Source organism: Triticum dicoccoides, chromosome 5B, assembly GCF_002162155.2.
Source record: "Triticum dicoccoides isolate Atlit2015 ecotype Zavitan chromosome 5B, WEW_v2.0, whole genome shotgun sequence".
Taxonomy (NCBI): Eukaryota; Viridiplantae; Streptophyta; class Magnoliopsida; order Poales; family Poaceae; genus Triticum; species Triticum dicoccoides.
Window position 1 is genome coordinate 589,373,380 of NC_041389.1, and position 12,013 is coordinate 589,385,392.

At 43.0% G+C, this 12,013-nt stretch overlaps 1 non-coding gene across 1 annotated transcript; it reads right to left on the minus strand.

The window, feature by feature from the left end:
* Positions 1 to 3,089: 3,089 nt before the first annotated feature.
* LOC119313148 lies at positions 3,090 to 3,286 on the minus strand. The gene has a single exon (XR_005151533.1). It is a non-coding gene; the product is annotated as a U2 spliceosomal RNA (small nuclear RNA).
* Between the last annotated feature and the right edge of the window lie 8,727 nt (positions 3,287 to 12,013).

A 12,013-nucleotide genomic window follows, 5' to 3' on the forward strand; every position in this document is an offset into this window, starting at 1 on the left:
TGCTTTATCACTAAGTAATTTTTATTTGCTGTTCTTAATTGTTTTCTATCTTTAGTCATGGGTAGGAAACGCAAAATACCAAAAAAATAGTTGTACCTGCTGAACCAATGGTTGAAGAACCACTCAAAATCTATCATACTGTTGAAGCTTATTACTTGGATCATCTTCGATCCCTATGTGCTCGTGCTGAAACCCCAACTAGCTTAGTTGAGGGCAAATCTTTAGATGAGCATGCTTGTTATGTGTGACACCGTATATCTGAAAAAGGGAAACTATTATGGGGTCAAATTCAACATTTGCAATGCTATGCTTGGAATTTATGTTGGGAATATGATTTTACTTGTTGTTCTGAAAACCCTAAAAAACACCTTCCCTACCAATGTGAGTTTATTGATAATGGGATCTTATCTTCGTATGCTAAGGGTGTTTATAGTTACTACGATGTTCAACAAATTGAAGAATTTGTTACTTTTAAGGGTGCTTTTGAAATTGCTTCTTTGATTGAAAAGTATGACGCTACTCTCCACAAATCTGAAAATTTTGCCATACTTGAATATTGTTATGTAATTATGCTTCTAATGCCTATGTTAAACTATATATTGAGAAATTATCCGCTGTCCAAGAAGAGACTAATATTTTGAAGGAAGCTACGGAAGAAGAAATTGATGAAACTATGAGCTCATTGGATGAAAAAGATGATGAGGAGAGCGAAGAACAAAAGGAGGAAGAGCGGATTAGCTACCCATGCCCACCTTCTAATGAGAGTAACCCTCCAACTCATACATTATTTAATTCCCCTTCGTGCTTACCGAAGGATGATTGCTATGATGACTGTTATGATCCCTATGATTCTTTTGAAATATCCCTTTTTGATGATGCTTGCTATGCTTGTGGCCAAGATGCCAATATGAATGATGCTTATGGAGATGAACTTGCTATAGTTCCTTATGTTAAACATGAAATTTTTGCTATTGCACCCACGCATGATAGTCCTATTATCTTTTTGAATTCTCCAAAGTACACTATATCAGAGAAGTTTGCACTTATTAAGGATTACATTGATGGGTTGCCTTTTACCATTGCACATGATGATTTTTATAGATATAATATGCATGTGCTTGCTGCTCCTACTTGCAATTATTATAAGAGAGGAACTATATCTCCGCCTCTTTATGTTTTCAACACGATAGAATTGCAAGAAACTGTTTATACTATGCATTGGCCTTTACTAGGTGTGCATGATTTTTTATTTTATGACATGCCGATGCATAGGAAGAGAGTTAGACTTCGTCATTGCATGATATATGTTACTTTGTGCTCACTACTAAATTACAAATCATTGTTAATTAAAATTGGCTTTGATATACCTAGGGATCCGGGTGGATTCATTACTTGAGCACTATATGCCTAGCTTAATGGCTTTAAAGAAAGCGCTGCCAGGGAGACAACCCGGAAGTTTTAGAGAGTCATTTATTTCTGTTGAGTGCTTTCATATAGTTTAAAAACAACAAAAATAAAGAGGGAAACCCAAAACTTTTCAAAAAGAAAAGTGAAAGTGAGAGAGACGAGCATTGTGAAAGTCGGGGACGTCCTTAAACTTGTTCAGGCCCATGGGAACTTTGTGAATCTTAATTACAGAAACTTTTAAATAAAAATAAGTATTCCCTTGTACAATTCCTTTGTATTATAAAAATAATGTGCCAAGGTTTGCCTTTAGGATGTTTACAATGCTTGTTGGTTTGTACGGTGCAGGACAGAAACTTTGGCTGTAGTGCGCGATTTTACATTTTTTATCTGGAACGTCAATTGGTTCTGATTCTTTTTGCACTGTATTGCTATACAACTTTTTTATTTTTCCTAATTTTGGTAGAATTTTTGGGGAACCAGAAGTATGGTGGATGTTCATATTGCTACAGACTGTTCTATTTTTGACAGATTCTGTTTTTGATGCATAGTTTGCTTGTCTTGATGAATCTATCAATTTATATTAGTGGATTAAGCCATGAAAAAGTTATATTACAGTAGACACAATGCAAAAACAAAATATGAATTGGTTTACATGTTGCTCCAGAAATTATTTTCAGAAGTTCACTAGAAATACACTCGAAATGTGCCAATGGCATTGCATATTTGAATGTACGTATGTTCTACTTATTGCATATATGTTGTAGAAACATGATGAAACTAACTTAGGAGCCGCGGCCATCCAACTATCCACCTTCTAATAAGAATTCTTATATTCCTTTTTCAGGTCATGGATCGTGTAAATTTCCCAGCGTTACACCAGGCTGAAGATGCTGGTGGCGTTCCCTCTCGTTTAAAACACACCATTGATTGAATAGTGAACGCTTGTACCCCGCTATATTTTTCTTGTTGCAGTCGACTTCAAGGATACACTAGTTTGAATTGTCTCACGATTCGTATTGGAGGAAATAAAATTTGATGCTTCTTGTTGTTGGTAACCTTTGCTTGGTTATATTACTACTTCCTCCGTTTCAAAATAGATGACCCAACTTTGTATTAAAGTAAGGCCCTGTTTGGTTCATAAGTTCTAGGACTTTTTTTTAGTCCCAGCTTATAAGTCCCAAGTCCCTAAAAAGTCCCTACCTGTTTGGTTCCTGGGACTTATAAGTCCCTATAAGACCATATTACAACTATAAGTCCCTCCTTGAGAGTCTTATTTCATAAGTCTCAAATGCCCACTTTAAGTCCCTATAAGTCCCTCATGTTTGGTTTAGATAGGACTTATAGGGACTTTTTTAAGTCCCTAGGCCAATAAGTCCCTAGAAATAAGCACCCTCTTAGTATAAAGTTGGGTCATCTATTTTGAAACGAAGAAGGTATGTGGCAGCGCTATATTGTTCGCCAAGTAGAAGAAAATCCGACCACCTGTCAGTAGTGCAAACACTAGAAAAATATGCTCTGCTGAACAGAAGCATACATATATTTCACCAGACACTGAAGATTACTGCCGGTTTCAAAGCATGTCCGATGAACTACAGCTTAGCTTTCTTCGATGTTCGAGCGACTTGCATTGCAACCCACATCAAACTCATCAAATTTCCAAAAATTAATAATTACTGATTTGGTTGGGATGTGCCAGGCCCAAGCAATAGTACAACACCTGGGCGGCACGTTAGAGCCCCGGCTGCAAGCTACCATGGTGGATCCTCTCCCATACAAAATAAATTTAATATTGTTGTAACACATGGTTCACATATCAGATATTAAATTGATAAAGAACGGATGCCACATTTGATCTTAGCCAAAATACCGAGAAAGGTATGAGTTGCAATGTTGAGCTAGGTCTCGTTCTATAGCCATCCTTCCTACTTTTTTTGGAGACAATCTCACGAAGCTTTTATTTAACTCGTCACAATGTTTACAGGGACGAAAGTAAGGTCATCCGGATTGCCTAACCAAACATGGCGGCCAACTCCGAGTGATAGAGCATACTTCGCTAAATTGTGAGTCTCGATATTCGAGCTCCTAAACTCATGACTAAAAGAGCAACTATCAAAGAAACTAAAATGATCTATGATTTCACGAATGACCGCGCCACTCTCTATTTGATGTCGTTGATGACAATCTTGCAACCAAAAGCTACATATATCCTTCTCTCATAAACTATGAGGCATCTTTGATGACTTCATAAATCTCAAGATGATATGTAGGATCAGTCTTTCGGATGTGCTCATAGGAGTAGGGTGTGAATGTCTTGCGTCTGTAATGTGTTAAACAAAAAATTTCTTTTCCTTTATAACTACTACTACTACGTGAGATTCATATGTCATCAGTTTGTCTCTGACATGAATCTTATAACAAATTCAGTAACTATTGGTGTAGACTAGCAAACATCGAAAGCATCAAATGTCACTGTCGGTGTCAAAACCGGCGGATCTCGGGTAGGGGGTCCCAAGCTGTGCGTCTTAGGATCAATGGTAACATGAACACGGGATTTTACCCAGCTTCGGGCTCTCTTGATGAGATAATACCCTACATGCTGCTTGATTGACTATAATGAGTATAGGGGCTCGAGATTATATGTTGTGGTCTAAACCCTGGAGGTATGATGAGTAATGTCATAATCATCTATCGACTAGCCTGGCCTCGATTTATATAATGTACCAGAGGCCTAGGATAACAAGAGTCTTAGCCGAATACGCCGGTGGGGAGGAGTCCTTGTCTTGATCACCAAGTCTTATGGAATCTTCCTTGTATGCGACAACTATTTGAACTGGCCCATGAGTATACGGCCATGGGGGTCCTCGGCCCAATCTAACTGATCGGAAGATGACGTGGTGAGTACCCCCTAGTCCAGGACACCGTCAGTAGCCCCCTGAACCGGTCTTCAAGTTGGGGACGCTCCTCGATTCTTCTGAACTTTTCTTCATCTTCGGTCATCGGTCTTGAAAACTGGTTCAACAAATCTCCTTATCTTTGATCTTGAGGATCGCCAAAGTGCATCCGAAGAGTTTATACGTCGGGTATCTGAGGAGCCCCTTTAAGTTTACGGCCTTTATCAATGCCTTGTTATTTTTATGCCACACCTCGGGTTTTAAGTTATTCTCGGGCGGTAGTGTCCTCTTGCATCCGAGCTCCAACGACGGATTGCATTCGAGGTATCTTTTGCAGCCAAGCACCAACGCCGGACTGCTTCCGAGCTCCAATGCCAGAATGTATCTGAGGAGTATTGTTACAGCTGAGCTCCAACGCCGAACTGTATCCGAGCTCCAACGCCGGACTGTATTCGAGCTCCAACGCCGGACTATGTCCAAGCTCCAATGTCGAACTATATCCTAGGTGTCATAGTGAAGGAAATATGCCCTAGAGGCAATAATAAAGTTATTATTTATTTCCTCATATCATGATAAATGTTTATTATTCATGCTAGAATTGTATTAACCGGAAACATGATACATGTGTGAATACATAGACAAACATATAGTCACTAGTATGCCTCTACTTGACTAGCTCATTAATCAAAGATGGTTATGTTTCCTAACCATAGACATGTGTTGTCATTTGATTAACGGGATCACATCATTAGGAGAATGATGTGATTGACATGACCCATTCCGTTAGCCTAGCACTTGATCGTTTAGTATATTGCTATTGCTTTCTTCATGACTTATACATGTTCCTGTAACTATGAGATTATGCAACTCTCGTTTACCGGAGGAACACTTTGGGTACTACCAAACGTCACAACGTAACTGGGTGATTATAAAGGAGTACTACAGGTGTCTCCGAAGGTACATGTTGGGTTGGCGTATTTCGAGATTAGGTTTTGTCACTCCGATTGTCGGAGAGGTATCTCTGGGCCCTCTCGGTAATGCACATCACTTTAAGCCTTGCAAGCAATGTAGCTAATGAGTTAGTTACGAGATGATGTATTACGTAACGAGTAAAGAGACTTGCCGGTAACGAGATTGAACTAGGTATTGGATACCGACGATCGAATCTCGGGCAAGTAACATACCGATGACAAAGGGAACAACGTATGTTGTTATGCGGTTTGACCGAAAAAGATCTTCGTAGAATATGTAGGAACCAATATGGGCATCCAGGTTCCGCTATTGGTTATTGACCGAGAATAGTTCTAGGTCATGTCTACATAGTTCTCGAACCCGTAGGGTCCGCACGCTTAAAGTTACGATGACAGTTTTATTATGAGTTTATAAGTTTTGATGTACCGAAGTTTGTTTGGAGTCCCGGATGTGATCACGGACATGACGAGGAGTCTCGAAATGGTCGAGACATAAAGATTGATATATTGGAAGCCTATGTTTGGACATCGGAATCGTTCCGGGTGAAATCGGCATTTTACCGGAGCACCGGGAGGTTACCGGAACCCCCCGGGGGGTTATTGGGCCTACATGGGCCTCGGGAGAGAAGAGGGAAGGAGGTAGGAGGGGGCCGCGCGCCCCTCCCCTTCCTAGTCCGAATAGGACAAGGGAAGGGGGCGGCGCCCCCCTTTCCTTCCCCTCTTCCTCCTCTTTCCCCCTTCTCCTATTCCAACTAGGAAAGAAGGGAGTCCTACTCCCGGTGGGAGTCGGACTCCCCCCTTGGCGCGCCCTCCTTGGCCGGCCACCTCCTCCCCCCTGGCTCCTTTATATACGGGTGCGGAGGGCACCCCGTAGACACACAAGTTGATCTACGGATCGTTCCTTAGCCGTGTGCGGTGCCCCCCTCCACCATATTCCACCTCGGTCATATCGTCGTGGAGTTTAGGCGAAGCCCTGCGCCGGTAGAACATCATCATCGTCACCACGCCGTCGTGCTGATGGAACTCATCCCCGAAGCTTTGCTGGATCGGAGCCCGGGGATCGTCATCGAGCTGAACGTGTGCTGAACTCGGAGGTGTCGTACGTTCGGTGCTTGGATCGGTCGGATCGTGAAGACGTACGACTACATCAACCGTGTTGTGCTAACGCTTCCGCTTACGGTCTACGAGGGTACGTGGACTACACTCTCCCCTCTCGTTGCTATGTCATCACCATGATCTTGCGTGTGCGTAGGATTTTTTTTGAAATTACTATGTTCCCCAACAGTGGCATCCGAGCCAGGTTTTATGCGTAGATGTCATATGCACGAGTAGAACACAAGTGAGTTGTGGGCGATATAAGTCATACTGCTTACCAGCATGTCATACGTTGGTTCAGCGGCATTGTGAGATGAAGCGGCCCGGACCGACATTACGCGTACGCTTACGCGGGACTGGTTTCACCGTTACGAGCACTCGTGCTTAAAGGTGGCTGGCGGGTGTCTGTCTCTCTCACTTTAGTTGAACCGAGTGTGGCTATGCCCTGTCCTTGCGAAGGTTAAAACAACACTAACTTGACGAACTATCGTTGTGGTTTTGATGCGTAGGTAAGAACGGTTCTTGCTCAGCCCATAGCAGCCACGTAAAATTTGCAACAACAAAGTAGAGGACGTCTAACTTGTTTTTGCAGGGCATGTTGTGATGTGATATGGTCAAGACGTGATGCTATATTTTATTGTATGAGATGATCATGTTTTGTAACCGAAGTTATCGGCAACTGGCAGGAGCCATATGGTTGTCGCTTTATTGTATGAAATGCGAACGCCCTGTAATTGCTTTACTTTATCACTAAGCGGTAGCGATAGTCGTAGAAGCAATAGATGGCGTAACGACAATGATGCTACGATGGAGATCAAGGTGTCGCGCCGATGAAAATGGTGATCACGACGGTGCTTCGAAGATGGAGATCACAAGCACAAGATGATGATGGCCATATCATATCACTTATATTGATTGCATGTGATGTTTATCCTTTATGCATCTTATCTTGCTTTGATTGACGGTAGCATTTTAAGATGATCTCTCACTTAAATTATCAAGAAGTGTTCTCCCTGAGTATGCACCGTTGCCAAAGTTCGTCGTGCCCAGACACCACGTGATGATCGGGTGTGATAAGCTCTACGTCCATCTACAACGGGTGCAAGCCAGTTTTTGCACACGCAGAATACTCAGGTTAAACTTGACGAGCCTAGCATATGCAGATATGGCCTCGGAACATGGAGACCGAAAGGTCGAGCATGAATCATATAGTAGATATGATCAACATAATGATGTTCACCATTGAAAACTACTCCATCTCACGTGATGATCGGTTATGGTTTAGTTGATTTGGATCACGTGATCACTTAGATGACTAGAGAGATGTCTGTCTAAGTGGGAGTTCTTAAGTAATATGATTAATTGAACTTAAATTTATCATGAACTTAGTACCTGATAGTTTTTTGCTCATCTCTGTTTGTTGTAGATAGATGGCTCGTGCTGTTGTTCCATTGAATTTTAATGCGTTCCTTGAGAAAGCAAAGTTGAAAGATGATGGTAGCAATTATACGGACTGGGTCCGTAACTTGAGGATTATCCTCATTGCTGCACAGAAGAATTACGTCCTGGAAGCACCGCTGGGTGCTAGGCCTGCTGCTGATGCAACTGACGACGTTAAGAACGTCTGGCAGAGCAAAGCTGGTGACTACTCGATAGTTCAGTGTGCCATGCTTTACGGCTTAGAACCGGGTCTTCAACGACGTTTTGAACGTCATGGAGCATATGAGATGTTCCAGGAGTTGAAGTTAATATTTCAAGCAAATGCCCGGATTGAGAGATATGAAGTCTCCAATAAGTTCTATAGCTACAAGATGGAGGAGAATAGTTCTGTCAGTGAACACATACTCAAAATGTCTGGGTATAATAATCACTTGATTCAACTGGGAGTTAATCTTCCTGATGATAGTGTCATTGACAGAATTCTCCAATCACTGCCACCAAGCTACAAGAGCTTCGTGATGAACTATAATATGCAAGGGATGAACAAGACAATTCCCGAGCTCTTCGCAATGCTAAAAGCTGCGGAAGTAGAAATCAAGAAGGAGCATCAAGTGTTGATGGTTAACAAGACCACTAGTTTCAAGAAAAAGGGCAAAGGGAAGAAGAAGGGAAACTTCAAGAAGAACATCAAGCAAGTTGCTGCTCAAGAGAAGAAACCCAAGTCTGGACCTAAGCCTGAAACTGAGTGCTTCTACTGCAAGCAGACTGGACACTGGAAGCGGAACTGCCCCAAGTATTTGGCGGATAAGAAGGATGGCAAGGTGAACAAAGGTATATGTGATATACATGTTATTGATGTGTACCTTACTAGAGCTCGCAGTAGCACCTGGGTATTTGATACTGGTCCTGTTGCTAACATTTGCAACTCGAAACAGGGACTACGGAATAAGCGAGCACTAGCCAAGGATGAGGTGACGATGCGCGTGGGAAATGGTTCCAAAGTCGATGTGATAGCGGTCGGCACGCTACCTCTACATCTACCTTCGGGATTAGTTTTAGACCTGAATAATTGTTATTTGGTGCCAGCGTTGAGCATGAACATTATATCTGGATCTTGTTTGATGCGAGACGGTTATTCATTTAAATCGGAGAATAATGGTTGTTCTATTTATATGAGTAATATCTTTTATGGTCATGCACCCTTGAAGAGTGGTCTATTTTTGTTGAATCTCGATAGTAGTAATACACATATTCATAATGTTGAAGCCAAAAGATGCAGAGTTAATAATGATAGTGCAACTTATTTGTGGCACTGCCGTTTAGGTCATATCGGTGTAAAACGCATGAAGAAACTCCATACTGATGGACTTCAGGAATCACTTGATTATGAATCACTTGGTACTTGCGAACCGTGCCTCATGGGCAAGATGACTAAAACACCGTTCTCCGGTACTATGGAGAGAGCAACAGATTTATTGGAAATCATACATACATATGTATGTGGTCCGATGAATGTTGAAGCTCGTGGCGGATATCGTTATTTTCTCACCTTCACAGATGATTTAAGCAGATATGGGTATATCTACTTAATGAAACACAAGTCTGAAACATTTGAAAAGTTCAAAGAATTTCAGAGTGAAGTGGAAAATCATCGTAACAAGAAAATAAAATTCCTACGATCTGATCGTGGAGGAGAATATTTGAGTTACGAGTTTGGTTTACATTTGAAACAATGCGGAATAGTTTCGCAACTCACGCCACCCGGAACACCACAACGAAATGGTGTGTCTGAACGTCGTAATCGTACTTTACTAGATATGGTGCGATCTATGATGTCTCTTACTGATTTACCACTATTGTTCTGGGGTTATGCTTTAGAGACGGCCGCATTCACGTTAAATAGGGCACCATCAAAATCCGTTGAGATGACGCCTTATGAACTGTGGCTTGGCAAGAAACCAAAGTTGTCGTTTCTTAAAGTTTGGGGCTGCGATGCTTATGTGAAGAAACTTCAACCAGATAAGCTCGAACCTAAACCGGAGAAATGTGTCTTCATAGGATACCCGAAAGAGACAGTTGGGTATACCTTCTATCACAGATCCGAAGGCAAGACATTCGTTGCTAAGAATGGATCCTTTCTAAGAATGGATCCGAGCTCCAATGCCAGAATGTATCTAAGGAGTATTGTTACAGCTGAGCTCCAACGCCGAACTGTATCCGAGCTCCAACGCCGGACTGTATTCGAGCTCCAGCGCCGTACTATGTCCAAGCTCCAATGTCGGACTATATCCTAGGTGTCATAGTGAAGGAAATATGCCCTAGAGGCAATAATAAAGTTATTATTTATTTCCTCATATCATGATAAATGTTTATTATTCATGCTAGAATTGTATTAACCGGAAACATGATACATGTGTGAATACATAGACAAACATATAGTCACTAGTATGCCTCTACTTGACTAGCTCATTAATCAAAGATGGTTATGTTTCCTAACCATAGACATGTGTTGTCATTTGATTAACGGGATCACATCATTAGGAGAATGATGTGATTGACATGACCCATTCCGTTAGCCTAGCACTTGATCATTTAGTACATTGCTATTGCTTTCTTCATGACTTATACATGTTCCTGTAACTATGAGATTATGCAACTCCCGTTTACCGGAGGAACAGTTTGGGTACTACCAAACGTCACAACGTAACTGGGTGATTATAAAGGAGTACTACAGGTGTCTTCGAAGGTACATGTTGGGTTGGCGTATTTCGAGATTAGGTTTTGTCACTCCGATTGTCGGAGAGGTATCTCTGGGCCCTCTCGGTAATCCACATCACTTTAAGCCTTGCAAGCAATGTAGCTAATGAGTTAGTTATGAGATGATGTATTACATAACGAGTAAAGAGACTTGCCGGTAACGAGATTGAACTAGGTATTGGATACCGACGATCGAATCTCGGGCAAGTAACATACCGATGACAAAGGGAACAATGTATGTTGTTATGCGGTTTGACCGATAAAGATCTTCGTAGAATACGTAGGAACCAATATGGGCATCCAGGTTCCGCTATTGGTTATTGACCGAGAATAGTTCTAGGTCATGTCTACGTAGTTCTCGAACCCGTAGGGTCCGCACGCTTAAAGTTACGATGACAGTTTTATTATGAGTTTATAAGTTTTGATGTACCGAAGTTTGTTCGGAGTCCCGGATGTGATCACGGACATGACGAGGAGTCTCGAAATGGTCGAGACATAAAGATTGATATATTGGAAGCCTATGTTTGGACATCGGAATCATTCCGGGTGAAATCGGCATTTTACCGGAGCACCGGGAGGTTACCGGAACCCCCCGGGGGGTTATTGGGCCTACATGGGCCTCGGGAGAGAAGAGGGAAGGAGGCAGGAGGGGGCCGCGCGCCCCTCCCCTTCCTAGTCCGAATAGGACAAGGGAAGGGGGGCGGCGCCCCCCTTTCCTTCCCCTCTTCCTCCTCTTTCCCCCCTTCTCCTATTCCAACTAGGAAAGAAGGGAGTCCTACTCCCGGTGGGAGTAGGACTCCCCCCTTGGCGCGCCCTCCTTGGCCGGCCGCCTCCTCCCCCCTGGCTCCTTTATATACGGGGGTGGGGGGCACCCCATAGACACACAAGTTGATCTACGGATCGTTCCTTAGCCGTGTGCGGTGCCCCCTCCACCATATTCCACCTCGGTCATATCATCGCGGAGTTTAGGCGAAGCCCTGCGCCGGTAGAACATCATCATCGTCACCACGCCGTCGTGCTGATGGAACTCATCCCCGAAGCTTTGCTGGATCGGAGCCCGGGGATCGTCATCGAGCTGAACGTGTGCTGAACTCGGAGGTGCCGTACGTTCGGTGCTTGGATCGGACGGATCGTGAAGACGTACGACTACATCAACCGCGTTGTGCTAACGCTTCCGCTTACGGTCTACGAGGGTACGTGGACTACACTCTCCCCTCTCGTTGCTATGTCATCACCATGATCTTGCGTGTGCGTAGGAATTTTTTTGAAATTACTACGTTCCCCAACACATAGATCACCTTGGTTCAAAAAAGTTGAAGGAGTTTAGCCGAGCTTAATGCCAGAAATACCCTCTACGGAGCCAGCCACTAGCGTCCGAGCTTTATGCCGGACTGCTTTCGGGGTGTCTATTGTAGTCGAGCACCAACGCCGGACTGTATCCGAGGTGGTGCA